The following is a 20,209-nucleotide window of genomic DNA, read 5'->3' as shown; positions in this document are numbered from 1 at the left end:
CGAAAATAAAACGAGTGTAGAGTCCCAAATCCCAATGGATGTCACCGCTCGAGGTAAGAGTAGATGTCAAATATCGTCGGAGAGGAAGCGGAAGGAAAAAAAAAAAAAAAACCCCCCCAAAGGAAGAAACGAGCTTGCAAAAACGTTTGTCATGGTGACTGGGGGAGAGGCCCGAGGGTCAACATGAATCAGTATAATTAATATTACAGTGTAGACACACTGGAGGGATAACTTCGAATAATGATCCGGATTGTGTGCATAGGCGTACAACGTAATTAAACTATGCAAAATAAGCAATGAAGCTAGGCACACAACGACAAAGTGTCTGCGAATAGGGATACAGATGTGGATTGGAATAAACGTTGAATACCAACAACGTAGGTACCTAGTCAGGGGTCAAGCCCCCCCTTTGGCTCGGCAGTCGCTATAGTGGCAGCTAACCCTTGTCGACGATGCCCGAGCCCCGGTGAATAGTACTTCGTACACCTGGTCTATTATATAAGCCTGTCACCAGTCAACTTCTATGTAATACGTGGTATCCGTTTGGGGCTCGGCCGCTACTTTGTACTTGCGTAATTTCCTTCCGATCGATCGGCAGGGGCCCGGCTGCCTAATTAGGTAAGGTAGGTTAAACACAACGGCGACAGGTTGGACGGATACGTTATCCCTTATCCCTAATAAGGTAGGTAGGGAGTAACTCACTCCGTCCGCACTGGTGTGCACATGGCATAAAACCAGACAGAGAATAGAATGCGTTATGAAGAAAACCTACGTATCTTAGGCCCCGTTCGACAATCTCAATAACTATTAACGATTTTCCAGTTTTTTTATATAAGTGATAAACGTAGCTAAGACGCTAATTTAACGCCGGCCCTTGGCCTCGATATAACTTTTTATGTAGTTTATAAAGTCTTTATATGGGGGAAATATCGACCCGATCCGGAATAAGGGGTTAGGTATTTTGAATTTTAAAGTCGTTATTCTTTTACTGCTATAGATTATCGTCGCGACTCCTATATATATCTATATAGCGGGCTTAGGTTCTATTAGCGTGGAGTAAGTTATAGAAGGGTCCTTGCGTGATATACCTAGCCCTAGCTCCGGGGATATCGAGTCGTAGATATAAGATATCGATTAGGAGCCTACCTAAAATACCACTTAAAGGAAGGATACTATCGATTCCGACCCCTTTAGCGATAACGAGGTATCCGAAGACGACGTAAATACGCAGAAAACTACCTTACTAAAGCGCTCGGCGTCTTAAACTAATATCTCCTTATCCGGTAAATAGTCTACGCGGGTATCCTAAAGCGACGCTATTAAACGTGATCTCTTCGAACGTATAGTTACTACGCGTCGCGATAATACCCTATTTACGACTAGTAATAAGAGGTTAGCTAGGACGCTAGCTTTAAGTGGATTCTTACCCGAGATATAAGAGGTATTGCCTATAGCTAATCTAACGGTTAACGCGATAATATCAAAGCTCGATAATAAGGAAAAAGAGCTACGAGCGGTCCTTACGCTTATTGGTAAGTCCGGTATAAATAACTACGACGATAAAACCGGTATAGTTAAGGCGACCGCGGAATAGTAGGATATCTTTAAGGCTAAATATAGCGAGGTTAGAAGACGTATTTATAGAAAGGGAGGCGTATATTAGGTGGATAGCCCCTTAAAGTAGATTTAGCCTGATACTATCGCCACGGGCTAGAATATCACCGATATACACGAGCTAGATTAACGTAAACGTTAGCAGTTAACGCTAGTAATAGCTATATCGCTAGCTCGTAAGCGTAGTCGAAAGTAATAATAGGATCCTAATAGTAGTAGTAGTAAGGGCTCACCTATCACTCGTAACGACCTTTTAGATAACGCTCTACGGTAGTATCGTCGGAAGAAAACTAATAATCCTTTAATAACCGGATTAGTTATACTAGTGGTAAGCTATAATAAGCCTATCCTTACGTAGGCGATTACCGCTTACGATATGGAATTTAGCGACGAATTAGGTAGTGCTAATAGCGTTATTACGGTAGCAGGGTTCCTAACTTAAAATCCTAATAAGGTAACGCTATTTAATATAGTAAAAATAGATAGGAAAGGGGCGTTTTTAAAGAGGTATAGATTTATAAAAAAGAGGAATACTACGCGTGGAAGTAGTGATAGTGGTAATAATAGTGATAGTATTAAAGGCAGGCGTAGGGCTAGAGTGGATCTAGATTCTAACTAAGCCTTATTTTCTATGGATTTAATTAGCTAGGAGTATTTACCACCTACCCGAAAAGGATTAGTGCGGGGTAAAGCTCTATCTTATCAACACCTTCCGCTACTATAATTAATACGGTACTTAAAATATCGCTATCTCAATCCTTTTTACTTTAAATAATTAAATAAAATAATAATTCTATATAACTACCACTACTATTCTATTATCTTAGATATTTAGTATCGTATCTTTAATCCTCCCTTATTACCGATATTATAATCGGCACACTCTACAGATAGCTATAGTAGTCTCTCCTCCCCTTTAAACTCCTCGTTAATCGTGGTTTAGGTGCATATAGCTCTAACGAAGTTATAGATACTAGTTACCGCGTACACAATTTCCACCTACTTTTCGAAGCTATATTTAGGTGCCTTCCTACTAAGGATACGGAAAGACCTCTTTAATATACTAAAAACTCGTTCCACGGCACTATAGTGGCCCGCGTGGAGGCGGTTAAACCGCTCCTTTAAGGATAACCTCTTTTACTCTATTTTAGAGAAATCTTAAAGATAGTACCTCTCGCCGTCGAATAGGGTTATAATACCTCGAATATCGCTACGGAACCTATTATCTACGAGGTAGAACCTCCTATTAAGTACGTGAAAAGACCCTCTCACGAAAGCCTCTGAAAGTAAGGAAGAGTCGTTTATACTACCCTCGGCACCTACTAGGATATAGGTGAATATGAGGTTAAAATCGACTACCGCGAGGATATTTTAGGTAAGTTACCCTTTACGATTAAAGAACCGCCGTTATTCCTTAGGTAGTATCCACGCCGCTATATATATACCGTTAATTACTTAGATATAGCCGTTAAACTAATTATTCTGTTAAGATAGTTCGATATATCGCGAGATATATCCCTATAGTGGGTTTTTAACGTATTCGATATAAAGCTAATATATTATACCTAGGACCTCGTCGAAGATACGCGATCCGGTGTTTAGAGATATCTTAAAGCGGTGGTATATATTACGCAGGGACATGCCGTGACTAATAATATAGAGGAAAAGCATAACCTTCTATGTTATCGTATAATAAGTCGTCTCTATAACTATACTATTTAATATAATCTATCCTATTAGGCGATAAAATTTATTCTAACTTAATCTGAATAAGTCCTAAAACACTATATCGGAACCAATAAATAACCCCCTTATAATACCTAATATTATAGCTGGATAGTTCCCGTCGGAATGCCGAGAGGTATTTTTACGCCTCTAGAGGCGTTAAGTGATATTAGGTCGTTACAGGATTAATATTAGGACTATAAGATCGGGTTTAGGGGTACGACTATTATCGTGGGTGGTGATAGCCTTACCTATAACGGCGCAGCTTATAGTGGATCATATCTTATTAAAGACTTTTAACAGCTATTACGATTAAAAGCTTTAACAGGCACTCCTATATAAAAAGCGACCGTTTTTTAGGAAAACGTTAATAAGAGGATCCCTGCCTAGCGTAGTACTTCAATAATAGGGGGATAGTAGAGGGATATATAAAAAATACAGTTATACTGAAAATATTATATAAACGGGGTCCTTATATCATAGGTGGGTTATGAGTTATGCAGTTTTTGGACATTTTGACAAAATTTCAATAGTTGTTGAGATTGTCGAACGGGGCCTTATTGGTCCACTTCGTACGAGGCATATACGCATATACGAACCTTATGTAATCAGTCCCTGTCGCATAGGCAGGACCACGACGTGGTCTATAGGGGATCCAGGCGGGATCCACTCCCTGACTAAGGGCTTCGGGCCTCGGGTATTAGGATATAACAGGGGCGGATACCGGAAAAGACCGGATAGGATCCAAATAATATAGTACCCATAACAGAGTCTTTACTATCGAAATTAAGGGTATAAAACACTTATATAGATAAAACTGGATATAATATATATATATAAGATTTCTACTTTACTAAGTTAATTATCTAAGTGCTATTTAACGTGCGATAGTTATAAGCCCGGTTTATAACGTCTAAACGATAAATATTAATAACGCTACCCCTATTATACTATAAGAGTAATCACGTTTATATAAGCACTCTAAAATAACTATACTTAACCTAATCAGAGTAATTAAATAATTAATTAACCTATCGACCTACGAATTAAATAATTAATTAACCGATAAGCAAGTAAAGATATCTTCTAACGTATGTAATATTAGATAAAAGGCGGCCGCTACTACCCTTATTAATTAGAGGGATTAGGTAATATAGGAGTATACCGTGCGCGGTAAATCTACCTCCTACTAGGAAAATTATCTTAATCTAAAGCTAAGCGATAAGGAGGCCGATACCTACCTGCTTCTTAAGCCTATACCATCTAATATCCGTAAATATGAAGCCCTCGCCGTAAACCCTAACACGGAGGAGGCTATAGCTACCCCGTCTTCTACTATCACGGCTACTCTGTCTTCTACTATTATACTAAAGGGCGATAAGGCTATAGACGCCACGGACGCCATAGCCACGGCTACTACGGCCGGTACTATAGCGGCTATAGCCGCCGGTAAGCGGAAAACGGCCGCTTACTAGAAGGTTACGGCCGTAATAAAAGAACCACCGATAAGGACGCCTACGTTTATCGATAACCTCTATAAAAAAGGGCGTACGCGCTACTTATAAGATTACCGCGTATACTATAAGGAAAAGGCAGACTACAATGCGTAGTAGAAGGAGTTTAATAAGGTATACTCGTATATTAAAGGGACTATTTATACTATATTATATAATCTCCTTATATAATTATAGGATAATAACGTAAATAACCTATAATCTTAGATTACCCTCCTATACGCGTATATAGGACTAACCCCTATAAACCTCCATAAGGAAGCCCTAAGCCTATACCGATAATACACTACGCCTATAAAGCCTATACCTAAGGATATAGACGCTTAGGTAGTTAGCTAGGAAATAGCGATAATATACTATAAATATATAGGTGTTTTAGAGTTATTAAGCGCAGAGTATTAGGTAGAAGACACGTTAGAAGCTATTAGACCTATCGCCTAGGAATAGAGTAATAACTACCTAGTAAATAACTACGATAAGATTACAGAAAATAAGCTAACGATTAATAACTTCGTAAAGGCTCTACGTACGGTTCTTAGTAATATAAAGAGTCTATAATCCACCGTTATAAAGCCTAGAGTCGGGAGAGGCACCTTTAATACCCTTAGGAACCTCTCCGATACTAAGGATACTACTAATAATAAAGATAATAAGAAGCGTCCTTATAGTAATATATCCGTAAAGGCTATCCCTCCCGTAATAAAGAGGCCTTATAAGATATAAAAGAACCCTTATACCACCGCCGCCTATTAGTATATAAGGCCGGATATACGCCCTCATACCTAGCGCGGCCACGAAGATATCATAAAGATTATAGAAAAGAAGATACGTAACTATAGTTTTAAAAGCCGTGTGGATACCGCGATATATAGAAGAGGCGGGAAGTAGTAGCTACCACCGCTAATAAGATAGAGGAAGTCTAGGAAGATTAACTCTATAATACTATGCCTACGACTATAATAGTTTATAAAGACCTGTCCGTTACCGCGATAGGACTAGGAGCCTACGTAACCTACGGTGTAGCGTATCGTGGTATAACGGTACTATTAAGATTATAATAACAATAAGGGGTATCTCTTTCTATTAACTAAGCTAGAGCGCTATTATACTACGCGGTCCTAGATTTAGAATTATTAATCTATATCTTTAATAATCGAGGCCGTTTTACGGCCGTTAAACTACCCACGGATACTTTATTATCTTTTTAGGTGGGTACTTATAAGGCTTTTATCCTCGGATACGGAGATATTAAGCTATATATATCATCCCTATTGGGTATAAAGAGGCTATTACGCCTCCGTGATATCGTATACTATAAGGAATTCATTACTAATATAGTCTCGGAACGCTAGCTACGCCTATAAGGTTACCGCTAGGATACTATAAACGATACTATTATTAGCTCCGCCGACGACCGGCCTATCTATAAGCTACTAGATATCGACGGCTAGTATATAATCGAGCGCGCGGAAGCTATAGCCGCTACCGCGTTCACGGTCTCGGTAAAGCACCCCCACGATAACCCGTATAGAAGATCACGATAACCGCGGTAACCGTAGAAGACTACGGTATAATAGTAGTATAAACGCCTCGGCCATTATAGCACCGATACTTTTATAAAGATTATCGACGCTACTTAGAGGGTAAAGATAAAGGGACCTCGTATAACGGACTATAACGCATATAGGTAATCGTAAATACCTACGTAGATCCGGCGGATACTATCTCTTTACCCGTTAAAGCCCGGAGGGGCCCTGGCTATTAATGTTTATAATTTAGAAGAGGCGGAGTTATTACTAGGCGGCCTATATAAGTCTATTATATTCGTTATAAACGTGTATATAGGTTATACGTGGGATTACTACCTATAGAAGAGAGACTATGGCTTTATCTTACATGCGCTAAAAGACGTTTTTACCCTGCTTAAGACCTAATTCAACGCTAAGCCACGCGTCCTACGGGCCGATTCTAAGATATTTTAGCACCTAGAAGTTATTACTTTCCTCGCTATTAAGGGGGTGGAAGGCTAGCCATTAGCACTTTATTTATAGAATTAAAACGGCGTTATAGAACGGATTAAAGGTATTGTTAAAAGGAGGGTAAGGGCTATAAGGATTAGGGCTAATCTGCCTATATCTATCTAGCCGAAGATCTTTAAGACTGCTATATATCTATATAATAGGACGCTACGATATATTAACGACTAGCGAATGCTATACGAAGGCCTATGCGGCCGTTAACCTAACCTTACGCACCTGCGAGCTTACGGCTATAAAGCCTTTATAAAAATGCGCGATGCCTAGGCTAAAAGAAACCGCCTATAAAGGCTAGAACCGAAGGTATAAATCGGTTATTATATCGAATACTAATCCTCGAATAGCTTCCGTATTTAGCTGCTATACCTAACGGATATTATCACCACAAGAGATATAGTCTTTAAGGAAGATAAGATATTTAACGGTAGGATTAAAACGCTATAAGCTATAGCTTCCGCTAAGGAAATCGGGGAACGCCTATAATCTATCCATATTACCTAATCTAATAAGACCGCGAATAGGCTGCTATAAAGGGGTATAGCCGTAGACGTATTAGATCTTAAGTCGGAAGACTCTAACGCCACCGCTATTACTATGGGAGAGGCCACTGCTATTACTGTAGACTATATACCGCTATTACTACGAGCACCGCTATTACTATAGATACTACTATTACTATAGGAGAAGACTATACTACTGCTATTACTACGGCTTAGGAAAACGCTACCGCTATTACTATAGGAGAGGCTACTGCCATTCCTACGGATACCGATACTATTACGGATACTCCGCGGTTTACCGCTACGAGGTTTAAACCGTTTCCCACGCTTTTAATATCCCCGGAAGATCCTACGAGCGCGTTCTTTATAGCGTTAGCGGTAGTTAGGGGCGCTAAGGTAGAAGAATACGATAACCACTAACGGATAGCTATAGATACCTTTAGGGGGTGACTATTAGCCGTACGCCCGTCGGCTACGCGTATATCTATCGCGAGAACTATCGTAAGCCTATACACGACCGAGAAGGGATAGAATAATAATACTTGGAAAGCGTTCTTTAACGCTAGAAGGACTTATAACTCTATACGCGGGAGGAAGTAAGCTATTAATAACGGTAACGTTATCGGCGCTAGCACTATAGATCCCTCTCCCTTTAACGCCTCCCTCTCCCTTTAACGCCTCCCTATCGCGTCTAACCCGCGAGGATCTCCCGCCTCTGCTAAATAACTACCGCGATATATGCTTATACCCCTTACGGGAGCGGTAGTTATAGGCTAAGGGGGAATACTTTAAGGGGTATTAATAAATAGGCTATTAGTAGGAGGTCCGCGGTAATTAGGCTAATGAGTAATAAGTCCTCGCCTATAGATAGGTATATACCTATAAATTTAATAAGAAAGGCACCCTCCTTAAGTATAAGGCACGCCTTATAGTATAAGGGGATTAATAAAAACGGTTAGAGACTAAAGATAACTACGCCGCTATACTAGTATTATAGTCGTTCTATATACTAATAGCGATTACCGTATAACTTAATCTGGAAATAATACAGTTCGATACCATTAACGTATTCGTTAACGCTAGCCTTAAAGAAGAGGTATTTATAAAGATACCGTAAGGCTACGAAGTACTAGGTAAGGTCCTATTACTGCGGAAAGCCCTCTTTAACTTAAGGGTATCGCCACTATTATAGTAAGAGGAACTTAGCGGCACGCTATAGAAGATAGGATTCACGGCCGTGCTTAACGACCCCTATATTATAATCCGTGACGGTTTAATCCTATTCTTCTACGTTAACGATATCGGACTTATATATTATAGAGACCGTAAGACAAACGTCGATAACCTTAAGGCCGCCCTTAAGTGAAGCTATAAGCTATTAGGGGGCGAAGAAATCCGTTGGTTCCTAGGAATTAAGGTCCTAAGGGATAGAGCCATCCGTAGGTTATAGCTATTATAATCCTTTTACATGGAGAAGATCACGGTTAAATACTACGTAGATATACTCTGCCGAAAACTATTAAAGGTCCTATTATCTATAGAGCCATTAATACTACGCGATAGTATACGCGCGTTAATGCCCAAGGTCTATTAGTATTAGGGTATAATCGGTTCTATCCTATATACCGTTATCGTGATAAGACTCGATATCGCGTTCGCTTATTCGAAACTTTCCTAATATAATATTAACCCCTCCTCTAATCACCTTCAAAGGGCTTAATAAGTGCTACTATTCTTATACTATATACGGTACTACTGCCTGGAATTCGGTGGGGATAGGCTCTTCCTAATAGTAAGCGACGCGTCCTTCGGGGATAATCTAGACCGTAAGAGTTTATAAGGATATACGATAAAGCTCTTCGGTGGCACCGTTAACTAGAAGGCGGGTAAGTAACCGACGGTCATGACGTCGTTAATAGAATCGGAACTACTCGCTCTTATAGAGGCCGCTAAAAAGACGTTATTCGTTAGTCGGATATTAAGGGATTTAGAGCTTCGGTTAGATTAGTAATAGCTATAGCTATATATGATAATTAGTAGACTATTAACCTCGTTAATAAGAAGGCATAACGTCTGCGGATAAGGCTACGGTATATCGATATATATAACCATTAAGCGCGCTAGTTAGTATAATAAGGTCTTTTTAAGGCTAGATACGTTAACACGAAGGAGATAATCGCTGACGGTTTAATAAAGGTATTACCGGAGGCGGGGATTAAAAGACTATAGTAATAGCTTAATTTAACGGATTACAAAGATCGTATCGAGTAGTCGAAATAACTGCACGAAGAGATTAAACACGCTAAAGCCGTAGCTAAAGCTATGGCCGTAACAACGACGACGGCCTCCGAGGGCGTAGTAGATCCGATGGATATAGATCCGATTAAGTAGATCCGGCTAATCAGGATTAAGAAACGAATTAAGATAGAATTAAATTAAACGGTTAAATAGGGCGGATTTAGATCCCTTTTACGAGGGCTTTTTTCCCTTAACTTTTAATTTTACGATGGAAAAGCTAAGAGCGTTTGGTTTAAACCGAAGCCTCTGATTAGTTAGTTGACCTGGAAAGACCCACCTTAACTAAGGGGGTGTGTCGTATAGGCAGGACCACGATGTAGTCTATAGGTGATCTAGGGGGGATCTACTCCCTGACTAAGGGCTTCGGGCCTCGGGTATTAGGATATAATAGGGGCGGATACCGGAAAAGACCGGATAGGATCCAAATAGTAGAGTACCTATAATAGAGTCTTTACCACCTAAATTACGGGTATAAGAGACTTACACAGATAAAACTAGATATAATACATATACATGAGATTTCTGCTCTACTAAGTTAATTATCTAAGTGCTATTTAACGTGCGATAGTCCCCACCCCACCTTTTGAGATATACCCCTATTTCGGACACGATTTACACTAAAACACTTCTTTTTAGACCCCTGCTATTTTATAGAATAAAATAGTAAATATTATAAAACAAAAACCCTAAGTAGGGTAATAACTATATATTGGTATTCCGGTTGAATACTGTCTATATATATCGTATATATACTATAATGTATGTTAGAAGTTAGAGATTTATATTTGTTAGTGTGACTATATATTATACTAGGAAACTTTAAGAAAATAAAATAGAGAGATAAATATTAATTATAAATTAATAGGAATAGGTAAAGCTATAAATTAAGTACCAGAAGTAACTTCGAAGTTTATACTATATATACCTATTTCCTATCTAATACCATATACTCTAGTTAATATAATATAACTAAAAGTAGAATTCCCCTACTAAATCTTTATATAGGCCTACACTACACGTATTACTTAATAACTTCTCAAATACTAAATACTTTTCTATAAGGGTTATACCGTCGTATCTATAAACCTTAGGCTATTCGTTAATATATATTGTATATTTTGCACGAGTAACACTAGGCTATTATGAATATTCTTAGGTATATTCGAACTTACTAAGAAAACATATACTAAAATAAATAAATAATCAAGTCCTAACTTCTAAGCTATAGTATAGCTCTTTTACAAGGCCTATATAAAAACTATAAGCAGAATATTAGTACTTGACTTTTACTGGATATAGGGTTTTAACTCTATAATATTGACTATTTTAGTAAATAAGATAGCAGGGGTCTAAAAAGCACTGTTTTGGTGTAAAGTTATGTCCCAAAAGGGGGTATATCCCAAAAGGTGGGGTGGGGACTTATGGAGGCGGTGGTACGGGTAATAATTATTGAATAGAACAGAGTCTTTTCGGTTATGAAACGGGCCGGATTGCCAAGATTATAATCCTGGTGGACGCTTACAGAATCTACACTATATAAAATACGGTGGCAGCGCTTCCCTGACGGTCCGATATAGTTATAATTATATATAATTACCTTAATAAAGTTTACCCTATTTATAACATTTTTAAGTACGCTTTATCTAATAATTAAGAGTCTTACTTACTAAGTTAACATCTACCCTTTACCCTTACTACTACTAATTAAAAAGCTATCTAGCCGTTCCGATATAGCGTAGTAATCTATAACTATTAAGATATTGGATTATAAACTAGTTACCTATAAAACCTACCGCGATTAGGAGCCTTAGCGTAGCCACTATAAAGCTACGGCCGTTAATAATAAAGTCTAGGAATATCTACGCCCTCATAATCCTATCCCCCCCCCTTTAAAAGCCTATTTTACCCTCCTACACTAACTTCTAGCCTTCGCACGTAACCATATAAGCAGAAGCTACGCCCTTTTAGTGGTAAGATCTAATACCTACTAGGTAGCACGCCTACGATTCGGCGATATAACGCTAGAAGATATAGAGGGATAATTACGCCAAGTAAGTTAAGGGTATTAGGACTATTTTAGCCTAATAGACTAATACCATTAACCTAAGCCCTAAGCTACTACTACGTAACGCTACGCCTAAAAAGGTATTTAAAGTCGTCCGCCGCGATATTACTCACTATATAACCAACCGCTGTGTTAATACCTACAAAGAGTATAATAAATATATCTGTAGCGCGCTAATAACCCTAAGCAAGCTTTAGGAGTAGTTATCTAGATAGTAGGAGCTATTACTACGCCTTAAAGAGGTCTAATCGAAGCCTATAACGTATATCTAGGTAGTAGACTTCTTTAAAGGGATACGTACAATCGCTAAACACGATTAGACCGAAGCCGAGAGACGCCTTTTAGATAAGAAAGTACTGCTTCCCGAAGACCTTTACACCCTTAGTTAACGATATATCGAGACTAGACTTAAAGACTAAGAAAAACGCGGAAGACACCGTACTATAGTATTTCCGGCACTATATACTAGAAACGAAAAGGACGAAGATACCTTAGATACTCTAGCTAAGCCCGGGAAGAAAGGAGGCCGTGGGAAGAATAAAGCTAAGAACTATATAGCCACACCTTCTACTACTTCAGCTAACCGTTCTTCTTCTAAGCGTCGTTAACCTACTCTTTGATAAGGAGAACCCTATTAGATATGCGCTACGCCTTATCACGATATTAACGCCTATTATTATATCTTTTCGGAGATGGCGTTTAAGGGCTAGACCCCCTACGAAAATAATAAAATAACCGTTAAACGGATCCTGAAACATAACCCCGTGATACGCGCGGAAGTAAAAGAACTACGCGCCGTAAAGAAGGATATAGGCCGGGATTTTATATAGCTTAAAAAAACGTGACTTAACTATAATAGCGTCCGTATCGGCGTCTTTTACGCCGCTAGCTTTACGGCTAGTATTACTAGTAGCTACCCTCTTCGAGCCTCTATTATTCTTAATTCTGGCGCTACTATTTATATCTTTAACGACTTTTCCCGCTTTTCGGATTTTACCCCTGCTACGCAGGGAGATTACGTAGTCGTAGGTAGTTTATCGCTACCTATTAAAGGTTACGGTGACGTGACCGTGAGATTAAATAGACTAATAGGAGGCCTTAGATTTAGACTATTCAATATCGTATCCTAAGAAGATGTTGCCTGTAATATAATTTTGAACTAATAGTTATAACTATAAGACTATTAGTAGGATTAGAAGCTGATAAATAACTACCTTCGATATACCAATAGATCTATACTATACTAGCTAAGTCACCACTTTGATTAAACCGGTATTAAATGTATGTTCTCTAACTAATCTCCGGCTGCTTTTCTAGGCTTTTCTACTCGTAAAGACGTCCAAAAATCGACGATACGCTATCTAAGCACTGCCGAGGGTATTTTATAGTATCTACGGCTAGGGTATACTAGCTCTAAGCCGCTTAGGCACTTAGAAGAGTAGATATAGGGGGTTAAGATTAAGGGACTAATAACGATCGACTACGTAGCCTATAAACTCGTATAGATAAAACGCTATATTAGTAGGCACCCTCGTATAGTACTAACCTATATAGGGGAGCGGTAGACGATTAATGTCACGAATTTTAAACGGACGTCCGATAGGGATTCGCGGTTTATATTTTTCACCAACTATTATAGTGGCTTTACGGCCACCTGCGTTATAAAGAGTAAACTTACTATAGATATTCTTATAATAATTAAGGAATTCCTCGCTTAGATAAACCGTTAACTGGGTTATAAGGTGCGGGTTTTCGAAGCTAATAATAAGCTAACCTAAGCTGACGATATCACTCTCTTCCTACGCGAGGAGGGCATCCTGTGAAAGGTATCTGCTGCTAATATATAAGCGTAGAATAAGGGTGCCGAATACGCTATTACCGTAGTGGTTTCAAAGGGTCGCGCAATAAATATCCACGTAAAGCTCCCGCCGTTTATATAATCTAAGGCTATTCCTACAGCTACGTATATTTATAACCGCACGCTATAAAGGCAGTATGATAATAATGATTAAAAAACGATATATAAGGTCCCCTTTAATAGGAAGCCGATTTTAGTATATCTTCGAGCATACGATTATAAAGCGTATATAATAACTAAGGACGCCTAAAAGGGCATTAATAAGCTATTAAATCGTATCGCTCCTTATAGCTTTATCGGCTACCATATCTGCTACGATTCCACTAATATCTTCCGTATCTAGGTGCCTAGCCTACCCGCTATAACCGCGTTATTCGCACGCGCGATATATAGTTTAATAAACACGCCTTCTTCGATACCAATATCGCCACCTTTAAGGACAACCTCCGTTAATTAACCGAGGAATAACTAGAAAACCTGGTTAGTTAGATCGAGTAGGAGAGGGCTAGAGATTTATAGCCGTTTACGGAGGTATAAGCTAAGGACCCCCTCTTTATATAACTGCTTATTTTAAATTTAACCCTTTACAGGGACTTCTCCCCGGATCCCCTTTCATAATAGCGTTGCTGTTAAGGTTATAGTCTATAATACCCGGCCGTAAACGGGTACAAGAGGCTATATCGAGTCTAGATAGATAGGATTTAGGTTACGAATCATATAATTTAGCTAGTATAGCGCCTAATCACCGTCTATAGCCGCCCGGTCCACTACTTTCCACTCTATTAGTAACCCCGCTATTAGTTATAGCGCTAATAGTAGCTATAATATTAGGAAATCGTGAATCCTTTACGGTTACGGCCGCAGGGTTCTTTATAGATAGAGGAATATAGTATTATAATACCCCTATAGTTACGGTTATAGGGCTTCTTATAGATAGAGGAACACGATTAATTTGGTAAAGAGATAGCTAGAAAAGAGATTTTTAGGTAGTTACGTTTAACGCTAGCTATTACGCCCTAAATATATATATCTTAGATAGAATTCCGCTAACTAAATTGTAGTTAAAAAGGACTACTCCTATAACACTATAGCGACGTGTATCGCTACTACTCGAATCCACGGCCCCGATAGTAATCTCGGGAAATATACCCCTAGTGGCCTTAGCCTCGAAGATCTATTATAAGGACCTCCTGTCGTATAGGCACACGGACCACGGCGTGGTCCCTAGGGGATCTATGCCTGACTAAGGGCTTCGGATCTCGGGGACCTCGGGTATCAGGATATAATAGGGGCGGATACCGGAAAAGACCGGATAGGATCCAAATAATATAGTACTAATAATAGAGTCTTCGCTACTTAAATTAAGGGTATAAGAGACTTTTATAGATATAACGTAATATAATATATATACACGAGATTTCTACTTTACTAAGTTAATTATACAAGTGCTATTTAATATGCGATAGTTATAACCCCGGTTTATAACGTCTAAATAATAGATATTAATAAGGCTACCCCTATTCTACTATAAAAGTAATCACGTTTATATAAGCACTCTAAATAACTACTATTAACCTAATTAGAGTAATTAAACGATTAATTAACCTACCGAACTACCTATTAATTAATTAATTAACCGATAAATAAGTAAAGATATCTTCTAATGTATCTAATACCGAATAAAAGGCGGCCGCTACTACCCTTATTAATTAGAGGGATTAGGTAATATAGAAGCACGCCGTGCGTAGTAAATCTGCCTCTTACTAGGATAACTATCTTAATTTAAAGCTAAGCGATAAGGAGGCTAACGCCTACTTACTCCTTAAGTCTATTCCACCTAATATTCGTAATTATAAAGTCCTTATTAACCCTAACATAACGGAGGAGGTTACAGCTACCCCGTTTTCCACTATCACGCTAAAGGGCGATAAGGCTATAAACGCCACGGACGCCACCGCTACGGCTACCACGGCCGCTACTATAGCGGCCACAGCCGCCCGTAAGAAGAAGACGGCCGTAATAAAAGACCTAACGATAAGGACGCCTATATTTATTAACGACCTCTTTAAAAAAGGGCGTACGTATTACCTACAAGATCGCCGCGTATACCGCGAAGAAAAGGCGGATTACGACGCGTAGTAAAAGGAACTTAATAAGGTACGATCCTATATTAAAGGGACCGTTTATACTATATTATATAACCTCCTCGCCTAGCTATAGGATAACACTGTAAATAACCTATAAGCCTAGATTACTCTCCTCTATGCGTACGTAGGGCTAACCCTTATAGACCTCTATAAGGAAGCCCTAGCCCTATACCGATAATACACTACGCCTATACAGGCTATACCTAAGGATATAGACGGGTGGGTTATAAGCTAGAAAATAGTAATAATACACTATAAATATATAGACGTTTTAGAGCTATTAAGCGCGGACTATTAGGCAGAAGACGCATTAAAAGCTATTAGACTTATTACCTAGGAATAGAGTAATAATTACTTAGTTAATAACTATAATAAGATTACGGAAAACGAGCTAATGATTAACGACTTCGTAAAGGCTCTAAGGGCGGTTCTTAGTAATATAAAGAGCCTATAATCCTCCGCTATAAAGCCTAGAGTTGAGAGAGGTACCTTTAATACCCTTGGGAACCTCCCCGATACTAAGAATACTATTAATGATAAAGATAATAAGAAGCGTCCTCGTAGTAATACGTCCGTAAAGGCTATCCCTTCCGTAATAAGAAGGCCTTATAAGATATATAAGAATACCTATACTACCGCCGCCTATTAGTATGTAAGGCCGGATATACGCCCCTATACCTAGTATGGCCGTGAAGATATTATAAAGGTTATAGGAAAGAAGATACGTAACTATAGTTTTAAAAGCCGCGTGGATACCGTGATATAGAAAATGCGGGAAGCTTTAGGGGCTTTTACCGCTAATAAGATAGAGGAAGTCTAGGAAGATCAACTCTATAATACTATGCCTATTATAACTGCTATATAATAAAATCGGGGGGTTACTATACCGCCCGTAAGTATAGTCCTAAAAGACCTTTCCATTATTGCGAGTATACCGCTAGGCGTCTACCCGACCTAAGAAGGGGGGGTAGCGTGCCCTTATACGATAACACTATTAAGGTTATAAGAATAAAGAGTATCCTTATCTATTAACTAAGCTAAAGCACTACTATACTACTCGATCCAAGACTTAGAATCATTAATCCACGTCTTTAATAATTAAGGCTATTTTACGGCTATTAGACTACCTATTAGTCAGCTATTATTATTTTAGGTGGGTATTTATAAGGCTTTTATCCTCGGATACAGAGACATTAAGCTACGAGTATAATCCCTATCGGGCACGAAAAGGCTATTACGCCTCTAAAATATCGTATACGATAAGGAGTTTATCACTAATATTATCTCGGAACGCTAGCTACACCTATAAGGCTATTACTAGGATACTATAAATAATACTATTATTAGCTTTACCGATAATAGGCCTATCCATAAGCTACTAGATGTCCACGGCTAGTATATAATCGAGCGCGCGAAAGCTATAGCGGCTACCGTGTTTACGGTTTTAGCTCGGTACCCCCGCGATAACCCGAATAGAAGATCACGATAGCCGCGGTAACCGTAGAAGACTACCGCGTAGCGGTAGTATAAATGCCTTAGCTATTACGGCACCGATACCCTTATAAGGATCGTTAACGCTACTTAGGGGGTAAGAATAAAGGGACCGCGTACCGCTAACTATAACGCGTATAGGTAATCGTAAGTGCTTACTTAGATCCGGTGAATACTATCTCTTTACCTATTAAAGCCCGGAGAGGCCCTGGCTATTAACTTTTACGATCTTAAAGAGGCAGAGTCGTTAGCTGGCGGCCTATATAAGTCTATTATATTCGTTATAGACGTGTATATAGGTTATACGTGGGATTACTACTTATAGAAAAGAGACCAAGGCTTTATCCTTTATATAATTAGAGACGTCTTTACCATACTTAAGACCTAATTCGACGTTAGTTATATATCCTACGGGCCGATTCTAAGGTATTTTAGCACCTAGAAGTCGTTACTTTCCTCGCTACTAAGGGGGTAGAAGGTTAGCTGTTGGTACTATATTTATAGGATTAAAACGGTGTTGTAGAACGGATTAGAGGTATTGTTAAAAGGAGGGCGAGGGCTATAAGGATTAGGGCTAATCTGCCCACGTCTATCTAGCCTAAGATCTTTAAGACTCCTATATATCTATATAATAGAATGCTATAATATATTAACGACTAGAAGACGCTATATAAAGGCCTACGCGGCCGTTAACCTAACCTTATGTATCTATATTAGATAAGTAGTTATAAGGAGTGAGAAGGTAGTAGCGAGAGGGTCTAAAAAGGAATAGGCGTGGATTAAGTAGTGGTTATAGCTAGTCCGTACGTAGGTGGTCCTAAAGAATTAGAATAATCGCTGCCCTCTTTATACTAAGGAGGAGGCACTACACGAGCACTATATACTCCTAGGCTAACGCTAGTATAGTTAAACGGATATCGTAAACGGGTATCTACGCCTAAGCCTAGGCTATAGCCCTGTATAGTAGTATCGGCCTAGGGTAGCCGTAGCTATATTAAGACGGGGGCCCGGTCTTATCTATATAAGAACCCGTCGTGGTCCTATTATATACCCGGCCTTTATCTCCTAGGAAGGGGTACCTAATAGGGCGACCTCCTCCGGAGTACTCCTATCCTTAGGAGCGGCTAGTACCGGATAGGGCTACTTTTCCGACTATACCCGGTATCGGCCTATATTTCCCCCCTATCCTTCTATTACTACTCCCGCACACGACCCCGTTATAGTCCCGTCGTGGTCTTAGCCTTAGTCCGTTACTCTATTCCTACCGTTCTTCTATAACTAATCCTGTATATAATCCTATCGTAGTCCTATTATAGTTCTATCCTTAGTCCCTCGCTCTTATACTAGTATCGTCCTCTCTTTAATCTATGTAAAGAACCGAGGCCAATATCCCTTTAATCTATATAAAGAACCGGCACCGATAAGCCTCTAATCTATGTAAAGAACTAGCGCCGATATCCCCCTAATCTATATAAACAACCGGCGCCGATATCCCTCTAATCTATATAAAGAACCGGCGTCGGTTATATAATATATCTAACAATAGAAATTTATCTCCTTCCTCTTATACCCCTTTTACCCTTGTGCCTTGGTTATAAGCAGAAATAGTAACTATATACTCCTTAAGGGGGATATCTTCCTTAACGCCTTTATAACTCTATTCTCTTCCGTTTTCCTCCTTCTTTACGCCTCCGATTTTCGATTTTTATCGATATCCGCCGCGTTCTATAAGTTAACCCTTATAGTGTTTTTCTTATAGAAGTAGGGCGTGATAGTTATTCTAGTAGTCGTTAACGTGTTATAGTACTATTATTCTTATAATTTTTCCCTATTACCTTATAAGTATCCTTCTAATATCTCTCCGTCCTGGGGAAAAATAACCTATATAGCTTTACTAACTACCTTATATAGCCTCCCTCGCCTACCGCTATTATACCTCCTAAGAAGACTAATAATAATAATGATAATAATACTAATAAGCGGCCAGTATCTAAGCTAGTAGCTAGTAGCGCTTCTAAGAAGCGTAAGACAGCGACGGCTATAGCGTTATCGTTATCGGCCGCCCCTTATTAAGAGGTAGCGGATATTAGGAAAGGGGCTTCCGGGGGCTTAACCCTTAGAGATTATTTCTCGCGCTATACTAGCTAGCTAGCTAAGATTAATTTTAGTAATAAAACTTCGACTATTCGCTTCGAGTTATACCGGTACTTTAATACGGTCTCCGCTAAGTATACCTATTATTTTAGGTATAATAGTCGTTATTATAATAAGCTTCCTACTACGAGCCGTAATGCGGCTATTTAGTTATAGAAGGTGCTTATTATCGCCGCTAATAAGGATAGAATAAATAATAGCCGTCGCGTAAGTTCTTTCCGGGGGGGGGGGGGTAAATCCTAATATAGTATATACTAACCGTGCTATAGACAATAGCTATAGAGTACTAAAACGTCCTTAAGGCCTCTCTAGGTAAGCTTAAGAGGGAGATAACCTTTACCGCCGCTAATACGTCTTATACCGTTTATTAGGCGAATAAAGAAGTTAATAACGCTTACTAGAAAACGGCGGATAAAATCCTTAAGTCCCTCTAGAATATAGCATTATCGCTTCGCCGGTATATTAATTAATAGAATTAATAGATAGGCGTATAGGAACGCTTTACTATCGCCTTTAAGAGGGTTACTATTAGTATAGCGTATAACCCCTTAGTCGTCCCGCCTTTCAATATACTATTATCTTCTTTTCCTCTCCCCCTTTCTCTCCCTCAACTAGATATCCCCCCGCCAGCCTTTATGTCCTTTAATCTATTCGCCGACGATAACGGCGATAACGATAACGACGATACATACTTAGGCCCTCCCGACCCTTATAATATCCCCGACTCGCCCGCGACGCTTATACCCGCGGCGAAGAAGAAGAAAGCGCCGGCTAAAAAGAAGCTAACGCCGAAGAAGATAACGCTAT

The sequence above is a fragment of the Sodiomyces alkalinus genome, assembly GCF_003711515.1.
Source record: "Sodiomyces alkalinus F11 unplaced genomic scaffold SODALscaffold_4, whole genome shotgun sequence".
Lineage (NCBI taxonomy): Eukaryota > Fungi > Ascomycota > Sordariomycetes > Glomerellales > Plectosphaerellaceae > Sodiomyces > Sodiomyces alkalinus.
This window is presented reverse-complemented; position numbering follows the sequence as displayed.